Source organism: Lathyrus oleraceus, chromosome 7 (assembly GCF_024323335.1).
Source record: "Lathyrus oleraceus cultivar Zhongwan6 chromosome 7, CAAS_Psat_ZW6_1.0, whole genome shotgun sequence".
NCBI lineage: Eukaryota > Viridiplantae > Streptophyta > Magnoliopsida > Fabales > Fabaceae > Lathyrus > Lathyrus oleraceus.
Genome location: NC_066585.1, coordinates 375219030 through 375231368, shown reverse-complemented (window position 1 = coordinate 375231368; position 12339 = coordinate 375219030). Strand labels below are relative to the sequence as shown.

The 12339-nt window shown below is 37.5% G+C and overlaps 1 long non-coding RNA gene across 1 annotated transcript; it reads right to left on the bottom strand.

The window, feature by feature from the left end:
* Positions 1-430: 430 nt before the first annotated feature.
* LOC127101038 (uncharacterized) lies at positions 431-1894 on the bottom strand. The gene is made up of 2 exons (XR_007794559.1): positions 1627-1894; positions 431-649 (listed from the first exon to the last, which is right to left on the bottom strand). It is a non-coding gene; the product is annotated as an uncharacterized LOC127101038 (long non-coding RNA).
* Between the last annotated feature and the right edge of the window lie 10445 nt (positions 1895-12339).

The window sequence follows — 12339 nt, the reverse complement described above, 5'->3', positions numbered from 1 at the left end:
TGCCATTGTTTACCATGATCTTTTAATTGATCATTTTCCATTTGTATTGACTAAAGTTAGTGGGAATTCAATTTGAAGCATGATGACTATGACATCCATTTCATGTAGCATTCATAAAGGAATTCTTACACATTTTGGCATAGCAAAACAAGTGAAAGGTTGATCACAAATTTGAATCACAATTTAGATTTTGCCATCACACAAACATGTTTACATAACCATTTCAAATCATACATTTCAGGACATTACCATTACACAACCTTACCATTTTCCAACCATTCACATGCCAAGACACATAGCCATGACCTTTTCAATATAATCCAAAATTACATATTACTTCATCAAAACCAATCATTCAATTTCATTCAACCATTCAATTTCCAATTACATAAGCCAATCAATCCATTTTCCATTTAAAACATACAACATCTTCGATTCAAATTATTTCATTTAATTTCACATTTCCATTCACAAATTACAATATTCAAACCAACATTCATATTCAACCATTTCAACCACAAACCAATGTTTTCAATTGAAGGTTACGACAAAATTACAATTTCAATCAAGTCAATTTAAGTTCCATTACAAATCCATTCCATTTGAAACAAATTTCAAGCAGTTCCTAGCACCTCCCAAATGCATTTACCTGCAAAAGAAATCCAGTTTAAGTCATTAACATTGCCCCTGCGAATTACCAAACAGAAAGAAGCATAAGTCTCACTTGCAACCAATTTCATTTAACATGTTAACAATACTCCAATTAACTTCAACCAAGATCATTCACATTAAAACAATTTAAAACAATTTCACTAATCCCTAACTTCACAATTCACAACAAGTACTTAGCAAAACCGAAACTCTTCAACTAAGGGATTCAAAACTAATTCATAACAGGAAAAACGAAATTCCACTAATTAACATTTTCAATACTCTAACAATTAACAAAATGATTTCACTTCATTCACAACAAGTCACGAGCAGATTCATCACCAATTAACAAACTAATCTACTAACATTTAACCATTTCATTTAACAGAAATTGATCACTAATAGATTTAGTTATATTAACATAACCTTCAATTTTACTGACTCAGTTACATTTCCAGATGTTATCACAGTTAGCAACCTCATAACTACATGATAAAAACTCTGTTAACAGAACTAAATCAATAACTTCACTCTTCAATTAACAGAATCATCACAGAGTTAACAACTTCATAACTAACTAATTTTACAACTCTCCTAACTAACTAAATTTTTTCCACAGTGTTAACAAACGTGTAAAAGAAATACACATAATTGAATTAACAGAGAACCATTAACAGAATCACGCTGTATGTATGTTCACCCTGCAACTTCAACCAGGGACGATTTTCATTCTTTTCGATTTTCATCCTCCATCTCTCTCTCTCTCAGAATTTCATTCTTCACAAACTCTCAGAATTTCATTCTTCACAAACTCTCAGAATCTCATAAATTTATTCTTCGACGTTCATACGATATGTTCTTCTCTCAATCTCGCAAGACTTCATTGCAGAAACAAACAAGAACTTAAGCCGCAGCAGAGAATTTGAGGAGAAGAAGAAGAAATCAAAATCAAAAGGAAAGTGAAGAACGCAATACTTGTTCAAACCGAAATTCCGATTCAGTGAGTTCTTGCTTCAAATCTGATTCCACTTCATTTCGATTTTGTGCACGCCAAGAATTGAGATTGAATTTTAGTCATTCAATTTCGGAGATGGAAATTGATTTCGGAGCCAAATGCTTCATCGTCTTTTCGTTTCAAAATGTGTATCCGAGAAAGAAGACGTGAAGCCATTGGAATGCGGATGAAGCTGCGCTTTGTGCTGAGCTGTTGGATATTCAAATCCGTTTTGGGCTCGTTTTGATGTGGATAAACCGTTTTGGTTGTTTGAAAGCTTGACTCTGTTTGGGCCTAAGGCCAAAACGTGTTGCTATGCACACTCCATGACAAATGCCAGCACCCTCCATGGTTTTTTTAATTTTTATTTTTATTTTTTCTTATTTTAGCTTAATCATGATTAATTGATATCTTGATTTAGTTTAGATTAGGTTTGTTAATATTAGGCTAATTAGGGATTTTAGAATTAATTAGAAGTATTATAATATGATTAGAATTTTTTTGATGATTAGAAATTTAGGTCAATTAGAAATATTAGATTAATTAGGTTTTAGGACTTAATTAGTTTAATTATATTTTTAGATTAGGTTATAGTTTTAGGTTGATTTACATGATTAGAATTAATTAGGAGTTAATTGAATTTCTAGATTTTAATTAGAAATTTTAGAAATTTTGATTTGATTAGATTTTTAGAATTAATAGATTTTAGAATCTAATTAGGTTATGATTAAAATTCTATGAAATGTTTTAGAATTCTAATTAGGTAGAGTTTGAATTGTTCTTAATTGTTTTTTTAATCAATTTGATTCTTGTATAAACCTTGATTTGATTTTGTGATAAATTGTTTTTTAACCAATGAAATGTTCCATTAGTTATAGGTGTTTAGAATTAAGTGTGAAAGAATTCTTTAACTTGAATTAACTTTTAATGATAGCAAATTGTGTGAACATCATCCAAATTGGTTGTGCATTGCATTACATGATATAATTGTGTTTTTACTTTGTGATTCATCCCACTCTATTGTTGCATAACCACACATATATATGTACATTGAAAAATTCCTTAAAATAACTATTAAAATGCATTTTGTAACAGTATGTATCAATACATGAATCTGTGCATCGATACATGCAGCCTTGATTAATGTCAAAACAAATTATGTTCAGTATGCATCGATACACACGAGCCATGCATCGATACATGGAAGGGCAAAAACTCTGTGCATCGATACACACGAATTCTGCATCGATACATGACCACTTGAGATAGCCTGTGCATCAATACATGAGCATTAAGCATCGATACAGATCAGTGTAAATACCACATGCATCGATACACACGACTCCTGCATCGATACATGATTAATTAATTTGACCAAATTTCATACAACTTACAGTATGCATCGATGCACACTCCTGTGTATCAATACACAAGGTTGTTTCAAGTCATAACAGAATCTGTTTTGCAGCACATATATACAGGTTTCAACAGCAAATGAGAGACACGAATTCATTGAGCAAAAAGACAATTGAACACAAGATCAAAGTAGTGTTGGAGCAATTGTCAGTGAGCACATAGAAACCTGAAAGAGACTTCATCTTCTTCATCTTCTCAATCACTCTTCTTTCAAGAACATTTACACATAACAATTCTTGTTCGTTGGATCAAAGAAGCATTGAGATAACGTTCAGTGGTGTGATCAAGGATCTAGCTGTGGGTTGCAGTGGAACGATCGAGGATCTAGCTGAGTCGAAGATTGAAGGGGGTTTCTAGGAAAAACCTACTGGTTTGTCCTTCAAGAACTGGTGTGTTCTTGAGGGTTTCGGAGTCACATTTGCAGAACAGATTCAGCCGCAGCGTTGCGTTTGGAGATCGGGCGATTTCGCAAGCAGGTCGTGGAACCGGTGAATTGTTTGCAACTTTGTGCAGGAAAATCTTGATCAAGCTCAGATCAAGTGAAGGTTTATACAAGAAGAGGTTCTTGGAGTTTAGAAATTCTGTCTTTGTATCAAAACCTTGTATCAACGGATTCGGCAATAATTGATAATCAAAGTTCTCAATTTCATTTGAAATTGAGAGGGAGACGTACCCACACGCGAGGACGACGTGGGGAACTTCCTTAACAAATCTCTGCGTATCGTACTCTTACCTTAATCTTCTTTACGTTTCAAAACTGTTTTGCAATTTATGTTAGTGTGTGGTGATTGATCAATTTTTCTGGACAGCAGTGATAATAAAACCGTTAAGTAACACACCATTGCTGTTTATCATCAAACACACACACACCAACTGTTTGACAAAACGGTTAACTTGATTGTGTTCATTGGAAATAGAATTTGAGGATAAGCGCATTCAATCTGTTAACATTCTGTGTGTATTATTTCTGTCATTCTCATTAAAATCAAGCAACTGCACTTGCGTGTCCGGCTTTCTAGTAGCAGTTCAGAATAGACGGAAGTCGATTCGGGACTGCTTTATCCGCTGTTTTTGAAAACTCTGATTAAACGTTAAAATCCGTTAATTTTAAAAAGGTGATCTATTCACCCCCCCTCTCGATCACTAGCCACACCGTCTAACAAGTGGTATCAGAGCGCCGGTTCGCTGGTGCTCTGTGGCTGCCTGTAACAGTATGGATTCTGAACCAAAGGGGGCGTATAATAGAGCGCCTATTTTCAACGGTGAAAATTATGGCTACTGGAAGGACTGCATGCGAGTTCATATAAATTCTGTGGATAGGTTAGTATGGGCTGCCATTGAAAACGGTCCGTTTCAAATTACAATGACCAATGCGGCTGGCGCCATAGTACCTAAACCAGAAGATGATTGGAATGAGAAAGATGAGAAAAAGTGGTCGTGTGATTGGAGAGCTCGAAACATGTTAATTTCAGCACTTGGTGTTGATGAGTATTATCGAGTATCACATTGCACGACAGCTAAAGAAATGTGGGACGCTTTAGAAGTTGCCCATGAGGGTACTACTGAAGTAAAACAGTCCCGCATTAACACACTCAATCAGGAATTTGAGCTCTTTCGCATGAAACAAGGAGAATCCATCTCCGACATGCAAAAGAGATTCACCCATTTAACTAACCGATTGAATGCTCTTGGAAAACCTATTTCCAATGAAATTGCTACTAATAAAATTCCCAGGTGTCTTAGCAGGGAATGGCAACCTAAAGTTACAGCAATCAAGGAAGCCAACGATCTTACAAGACTTACGATTACAACACTGTTTGGAAAGCTGGAAGAACATCAGCAAGCCTTGGAAAGTCTTGAAAAATATGAGAATAAAAGTAAGAAGGAGAAGGAAAAGAAAAGAGACAAAGAGGGAGAGAAGAAGCCAATAGCTCTTGTGGCTTCTAGCTCTAAGTTCTCACGAAAAGAGCAAAGCGACAATGATTCAAGTAGTGACAAAGACTCGGATGATGAGGAAATGGGACTGTTTGTAAGGAGATACAATAGATTCATTCGAAAGAATGGAGTCAAGCATTCCGACAAAAATCTCATGAAGTTTCGAAAACAATCTACAAACTCAAAACAAGAAGAGAACAAGAAAAGTAGAGGAAGAGGATCCTGTTTCAATTGTGGTAAATCCGGACATTACAAAACGGATTGCCCTATAAAGTATAAGGATCAACGAAAGGATTCACCAAAAGGGTACAGCAAACAAAGAAGAGCGTACATTGCATGGGAAAGTGATAGCGACTCATCATGCACACAAAGCTCAAGTGATGATGATGAAGCAGCAAATCTATGCCTCATGGCTCACACAAAAGTTCTGCCCTACAACAAGAAGAAAAACAATGACAAAAAGGTAAAACAAGCCTACTATAATAACTTTTCCTCTATGTCATTTTCGGAACTAAAAATAGCTTTTGAAAAACTGCATAACGAAGCGGTAGATGCTTTTAAACGACTATCTTCCGACAAACATATCTTTTCATTTTTGGAAGGTAAAGTAAACAAAGCTGAAATTGAGTTAGAAGCATTGAAGGCTAGTATTGCAGAAAATTCAAAAGATATTGATATTGACGGATGTAGCAGAGTTAGGTATTGTGACGCTTGCTATATTTGGCAAAAAGAGGTAAACACTCTTAAGGTCAAATTAGAAAAAGCGCTACAACCTAAAATTGCTTATGCCGTTGATCCTAAGTTGTTTAAGAAGTCATTGAACCCTCCATATGCAAAATACTCTTTTATTCTAAAGGATTCAATGAACAAGAAACAACAAACATATCATCATCGTTTATGTCATTATTGTTGCCATGCTGGCCATACCATTGAAAAGTGCAAATTTAGGAGATTTCTTGTCCCTAAAGGCATTTATCGATGGAAGCCAAAAGGCAACCATGTTAGCACTTACCCACTTGGACCCAATGAAAATTGGGTACCAACTTCTCTCTTTTGATGTTGTAGGATGAGTGCCTTGCCTCCGCGGATAGAAGGTGGTTTCTTGACAGCGGCTGCTCAAGGCACATGACCGGTGACATATCGCTTTTTATAGACTTCAAGGCAAAGAAGAAGGGATATGTTACTTATGGAGACAACAACAAAGGAGCCATACTCGGCAAAGGTAGTGTAGGTAATCCCTCCACCACTACTATTTCAAATGTCCATTTAGTTGAGGGACTTAAACACAACTTGTTGAGCATAAGTCAACTATGCGACATGGGCTATAAAGTTTCGTTTTCAAAAACTTGCTGCATAATTGAACATGCTGAACAAAACATTGTGTTTAAGGGTGTAAGAGTAAACAACATCTATATGCTTGACTTGTTTGATGTACCGTTAACAAACACTAAATGTCTAGTCACCTTGAATGATGATTCTTGGCTTTGGCATAGACGTTTAGCTCATGTTAACTTCGATTTGCTAAACAAAGTTGTATCTAAGGATCTAGTAGTTGGTCTACCAAAAATAAAATTTTCAAAAGACCACCTATGTGACGCGTGCCAAATGGGAAAGCAAACAAGGGTGTCTTTTAAATCTAAAAATGTAATTTCAACTTCACGACCCCTTGAGCTTCTCCATATGGACCTCTTTGGACCTTCTAGGACAAAGAGCCTAGGTGGAAACTACTATGGCTTTGTAATAGTTGATGACTACTCTAGATTCACTTGGACTATATTCCTTCATAGCAAAGATGAAACGTTTTCTGCTTTTAAAAATTTTGCAAATCTGTCCCAAAACAAAATGAATTCCAAAATAGTTACAATTCGTAGCGATCATGGTGGTGAGTTTCAAAACTATCACTTTGAGAAGTTTTGTGACAAGTACGGCATTGAGCATAACTTTTCAGCCCCTCGCACTCCACAACAAAATGGTGTTGTGGAGCGTAAAAATCGTGTTTTAGAGGAGTTGGCAAGAACAATGCTTAATGAGGGTGGATTACCAAAATACTTTTGGGCTGATGCTGTTAGCACAGCCTGTTATGTCCTAAACAGAATTTTAATTCGCCCTATTTTGAACAAAACTCCTTATGAACTTTTGAAAGGAAGAAAACCAAACTTGTCACATCTTCACGTATTCGGTTGTAAATGTTTTGTTTTGAATAACGGTAAGGAAAACATTGGGAAGTTTGATGCAAAAGCGGATGAAGGTATTTTTCTTGGTTACTCAATGTCAAGTAAAGCATATAGAGTGTATAATAAGCGTTTACTTACTGTTGAAGAGTCGGTTCATGTTTCTTTTGATGAGTCTTATCCGAAAAATGTCGGAAAAGGTATTTCTTTTGATGACGCAGGTGTATCTACGGAAGACATACTCAAGGAAGCTGTTGAGGAATTTGATCAGTCCAAAACAGCTGCCCATGAGAAGGAGGAAGATACAAGTCATGAAGCAATTGAGGAAGAAAAGACAGCTGAAGTGAATGATCTTCCAACAGCTTGGAGATCCTCAAAAGACCATCCCATCGACAACATTTTGGGAGACATTTCAAAGGGAGTAATGACCCGGTCTAAGATAAGTAACTTTTGTTCTCACTTCGCGTTTGTTTCACAAGTTGAGCCTAAAAATGCCAAAGAGGCCTTGATTGATGAGTGTTGGCTAATGGCCATGCAAGAAGAGCTTAATCAATTTAAAAGAAATGACGTTTGGGAACTTGTCCCTCGTCCGCGAGATCATCATATCATAGGCACTAAGTGGGTTTTTAGAAACAAACTTGATGAAAACGGAGTGATTACTAGGAACAAGGCACGCTTAGTAGCACAAGGATATAACCAAGAGGAGGGCATAGACTATGAGGAAACTTATGCTCCAGTTGCTCGCCTCGAAGCTATACGTCTTTTGCTTGCCTATGCGTGTTCTAAGGATTTTAAGCTTTACCAAATGGACGTAAAGAGTGCCTTTCTTAATGGTGTCATAAATGAAGAAGTATATGTTTCACAACCTCCCGGTTTTGAAAATGCTGAAAATCCAGATCATGTTTACAAATTAAAAAAAGCTTTGTATGGTCTTAAACAAGCCCCTCGGGTTTGGTATGAAAGGCTTAGCAAATTCCTAATTGATCATGGATATTCAAGAGGTAAAGTGGACAATACTCTCTTTATTAAACACAAAGGGAAGCACATTCTTTTAGTTCAAGTTTATGTCGACGACATCATATTTGGTTCAACTAACATACACTTGGTCGAAGAATTTTCTAAGGTTATGCAGGGTGAATTTGAGATGAGTCTAATGGGGGAGCTAAACTACTTCCTAGGACTGCAAATAAAGCAACTTGATGAAGGTACTGCAGTATGTCAAACAAAATACTGCAGAGAACTACTCAAGCGCTTTGGAATGAATGACTCAAAATCAATCGACACTCCAATGCCTACCAACGGAAATCTAGAAAAGGATGAGCACGGTAAGTGTGTAGATGTCAAAAGATTCAGAGGTATGATTGGATCTCTCTTATATCTTTCTGCTTCCAGACCCGACATCATGTTTAGTGTTTGCATGTGTGCACGCTATCAATCAAATCCTAAAGAATCGCACCTAAAAGCGGTGAAGCGCATATTTAGATATCTTCATGGAACATCTAAATATGGGCTTTGGTATTCTAAAGGAAGTGATTGTAGCCTAGTAGGGTACTCCGATTCTGATTTTGCGGGCTGCAAATCAGATAGGAAAAGTACAAGTGGTACGTGTCACCTATTTTCAAACTCCTTGGTCAGTTGGCACAGCAAAAAGCAAGTTTCTGTGGCTTTGTCAACTGCAGAGGCTGAATACGTTGCAGCCGGTAGTTGTTGCGCTCAGATTTTATGGCTGAAGCAACAACTACAAGACTTCAACATTCAACTCAAACGTATTCCTATCAAATGTGACAACACTAGTGCCATAAACCTTACTAAAAACCCTGTTTTACACTCACGCACTAAACACATAGAGATTAGACATCATTTCCTTCGTGATCATGTTGAAAAAGAAGACGTTATCTTTGAGCACGTTGACTCCAAAAATCAGCTTGCTGATATTTTCACTAAACCTTTGGCAACGGAACCTTTCTTCAACATTCGTCGCGAATTAGGAATCTTAGATCTATCTCAATTGATGTCATAAGCATGTTACATCTTAATTATATTATGCCTCACCGTGTGTGACAAGCACTGTTTTAGATGTCAATTATCCTTCACAAGATCTCTCCAATAGAGGTAATATCAATCCTTTCTACAATTTTCTTATTGATTAGTGATTGTGTTTGTTAGATCAAATGTGCTTACTCTAGTTGATATAAAGTTTGCTTGAATATACTTCCTGTCTATAATGTATGCTCACTAACACTCTGATTTTTGAGCAAAATTATCATGACATAGTGCAACTGCATAATCATACTGCATTAAAATCCATTAAAAACCAGTTCAGCATCAGTATGTATCGACACCTACGAAGCCTGCATCGATACACATACTCTGAAATTCAATTTTTGAAAAACTGCTTCAGTATGCATCGATGCATCTATCGCATGTATCGATACACAAGGCAATTGTAAACCCTTGGCATCGACGCATCCATCGTATGTATCGATACAATGACAATTTTCAAATACTTGGCATCGACACATACCTCTCTGCATCGATACTTACTGCTGTCATCTGAATTAAATGCATTTTTTTCTCTCTCATGCATCGACACATCAACCAATCATATCATCTCTTATCTCATTACTTCATCTCATCTGCCCTCAAAAACCCCAAAACCAGTGGCTAACCCTAATCCTTCTCATCTTCACTCTCTCACAAACTTGGTAAATCCCTAAATCTCATACCACCATGCCTCCACGCACTATTCCAGCCAGAGCCAAAGGGAAAGGAAAGGGAAAGGAAGCAGCCGGTACGTCTCAGCAACCACCAGATGTTCCTTCAAATGCCTTAGACATTCTTCATCCTGCCATTGCTGCTGAATTTGAGGAATCCTTCAAGGCCAGGTTGGTAATGAAACCTCATATCTTTGACAAAACAGATGCTGTTCACCTGCACCTAAATGAAGTAGTTGAACTGTTACATGCACAAAAACTTGGGTCCTTTCTATCTACAAAAGATGACTATCATGAGGATTTCATCCGGGCCTTTTATGCTGGTTTACACACTGGTCCTGGCTATATGTTCCGGTGTTCTATCGGAGTCAGAACATACACCTTTGAAGCCTCTAATTGGGAAACGGTGTTTCAAATGCCGCTTCCGTCGATGACTTTCAAGTCCTGGCATGACCTGCACTTTGATCCTGAATTTGACCTGAGGGACTTTACAACTTCTATCCTAAAGATTGATAGACCGTTGAGTGAGGACGAACACGTCACGTCAGGTATGATCAAACAAACTTCGCGTATTCTACACTGGATCATTACACACATTCTGCGTTCAACCAACAGTGGCCACTCTCGGTTGGATAGGCCTAGCCTACATCTTCTCTACATTCTGCAAAATAAGATTCACTTAAATTGGGCGAACTACTTTGTAAAACGTCTGTTTTATGTGCGAGACAGCAAAACTGTAGCGCTAGGGTATGCCTCTCAAGTCATGAAAATTCTAAAGTTTTGGAAAGTTACAATACCTATTGTTCCTCTTCTATCCCCGTCTGCTGCTCAAGAGTTTGACTCTGCCACTCTTTCGCATATGGGTTATCGGTGGGATAAAGACCGAAAATGCTTCTATTTTTACGAAAGAAAATCCAAAACCAGAATTTACAACTTTGACATCCCTTCGGAACGCATCCATGTTGCTGAAGATCAGCCTGATGAAGAGATGCAGGATGCGGCTGATACCGATGCACCACAAGCTGAGGCCAACACTGGTTGGGGTGAATGGGTGCCACGAAGGCGGTCTCCTACCAACTATGTACCTGAACCTACAGCCCCTCCTTTCTCCGGTGGTACTTCAGCCTCAACTCCAAATGCCGACATCACTCACATGCTTCAACAGATGGAACTCGTCAACAAAGAACGCCACGAAGAAGCACGCTATTGGCATGTTCAACAAACTGAATGGCACAATGAGCATCGTGACTGGCATGATGAGCACACACGGATGTATCACAATCAACATGCTTGGCACCAAGACTTGGTCAAATGGCATCAAGTGTTCTACAACGAAATGTCCGGCTTTATGGATGACTGCCGTGAAAATCCTGGGATTATGGACAGCTTTCGAAGCGTTGAGGTTCAGAATCGGTTTAGGCAATACTCCTTCATGGGACATAATCCAGACACGATGCCTCCTCCTCCACCTCCGCCAAGCTACCGAGACCCCGACAGACATGATGAGGAATCCTGTGGTGGCCACAATCCAAATTAACCCACCATACATTTCATTTCAATGCATTTCATTTCATTTGGTTGCACATTATTTGTTCTAGCTTATGTAACTCCTAAACTCGTTTGCACACTTTAAATGCTTTTAAGTTTCTGTTTATCTCTATTTGTTATTGCCCTTACCTTTTGAATGATTCTTTGTGAATGATTCTTTAACTTGCAGCTTCTTTCTGTGTGATTGATAGCGTATTATCCTTTTGCCATGCCCTGCTTCACTCTCTACTTGATAACTATAGTTCTTCCTCTTTTTGATGTTGACAAAGGGGGAGAAAATGCAGATATGCACAAACTCAGGGGGAGTATCACACATCTTGCCAAGAATTTGCCATCATCAAAAAGGGGGAGTTTGTGAAAGAATTCTTTAACTTGAATTAACTTTTAATGATAGCAAATTGTGTGAACATCATCCAAATTGGTTGTGCATTGCATTACATGATATAATTGTGTTTTTACTTTGTGATTCATCCCACTCTATTGTTGCATAACCACACATATATATGTACATTGAAAAATTCCTTAAAATAACTATTAAAATGCATTTTGTAACAGTATGTATCAATACATGAATCTGTGCATCGATACATGCAGCCTTGATTAATGTCAAAACAAATTATGTTCAGTATGCATCGATACACACGAGCCATGCATCGATACATGGAAGGGCAAAAACTCTGTGCATCGATACACACGAATTCTGCATCGATACATGACCACTTGAGATAGCCTGTGCATCAATACATGAGCATTAAGCATCGATACAGATCAGTGTAAATACCACATGCATCGATACACACGACTCCTGCATCGATACATGATTAATTAATTTGACCAAATTTCATACAACTTACAGTATGCATCGATGCACACTCCTGTGTATCAATACACAAGGTTGTTTCAAGTCATA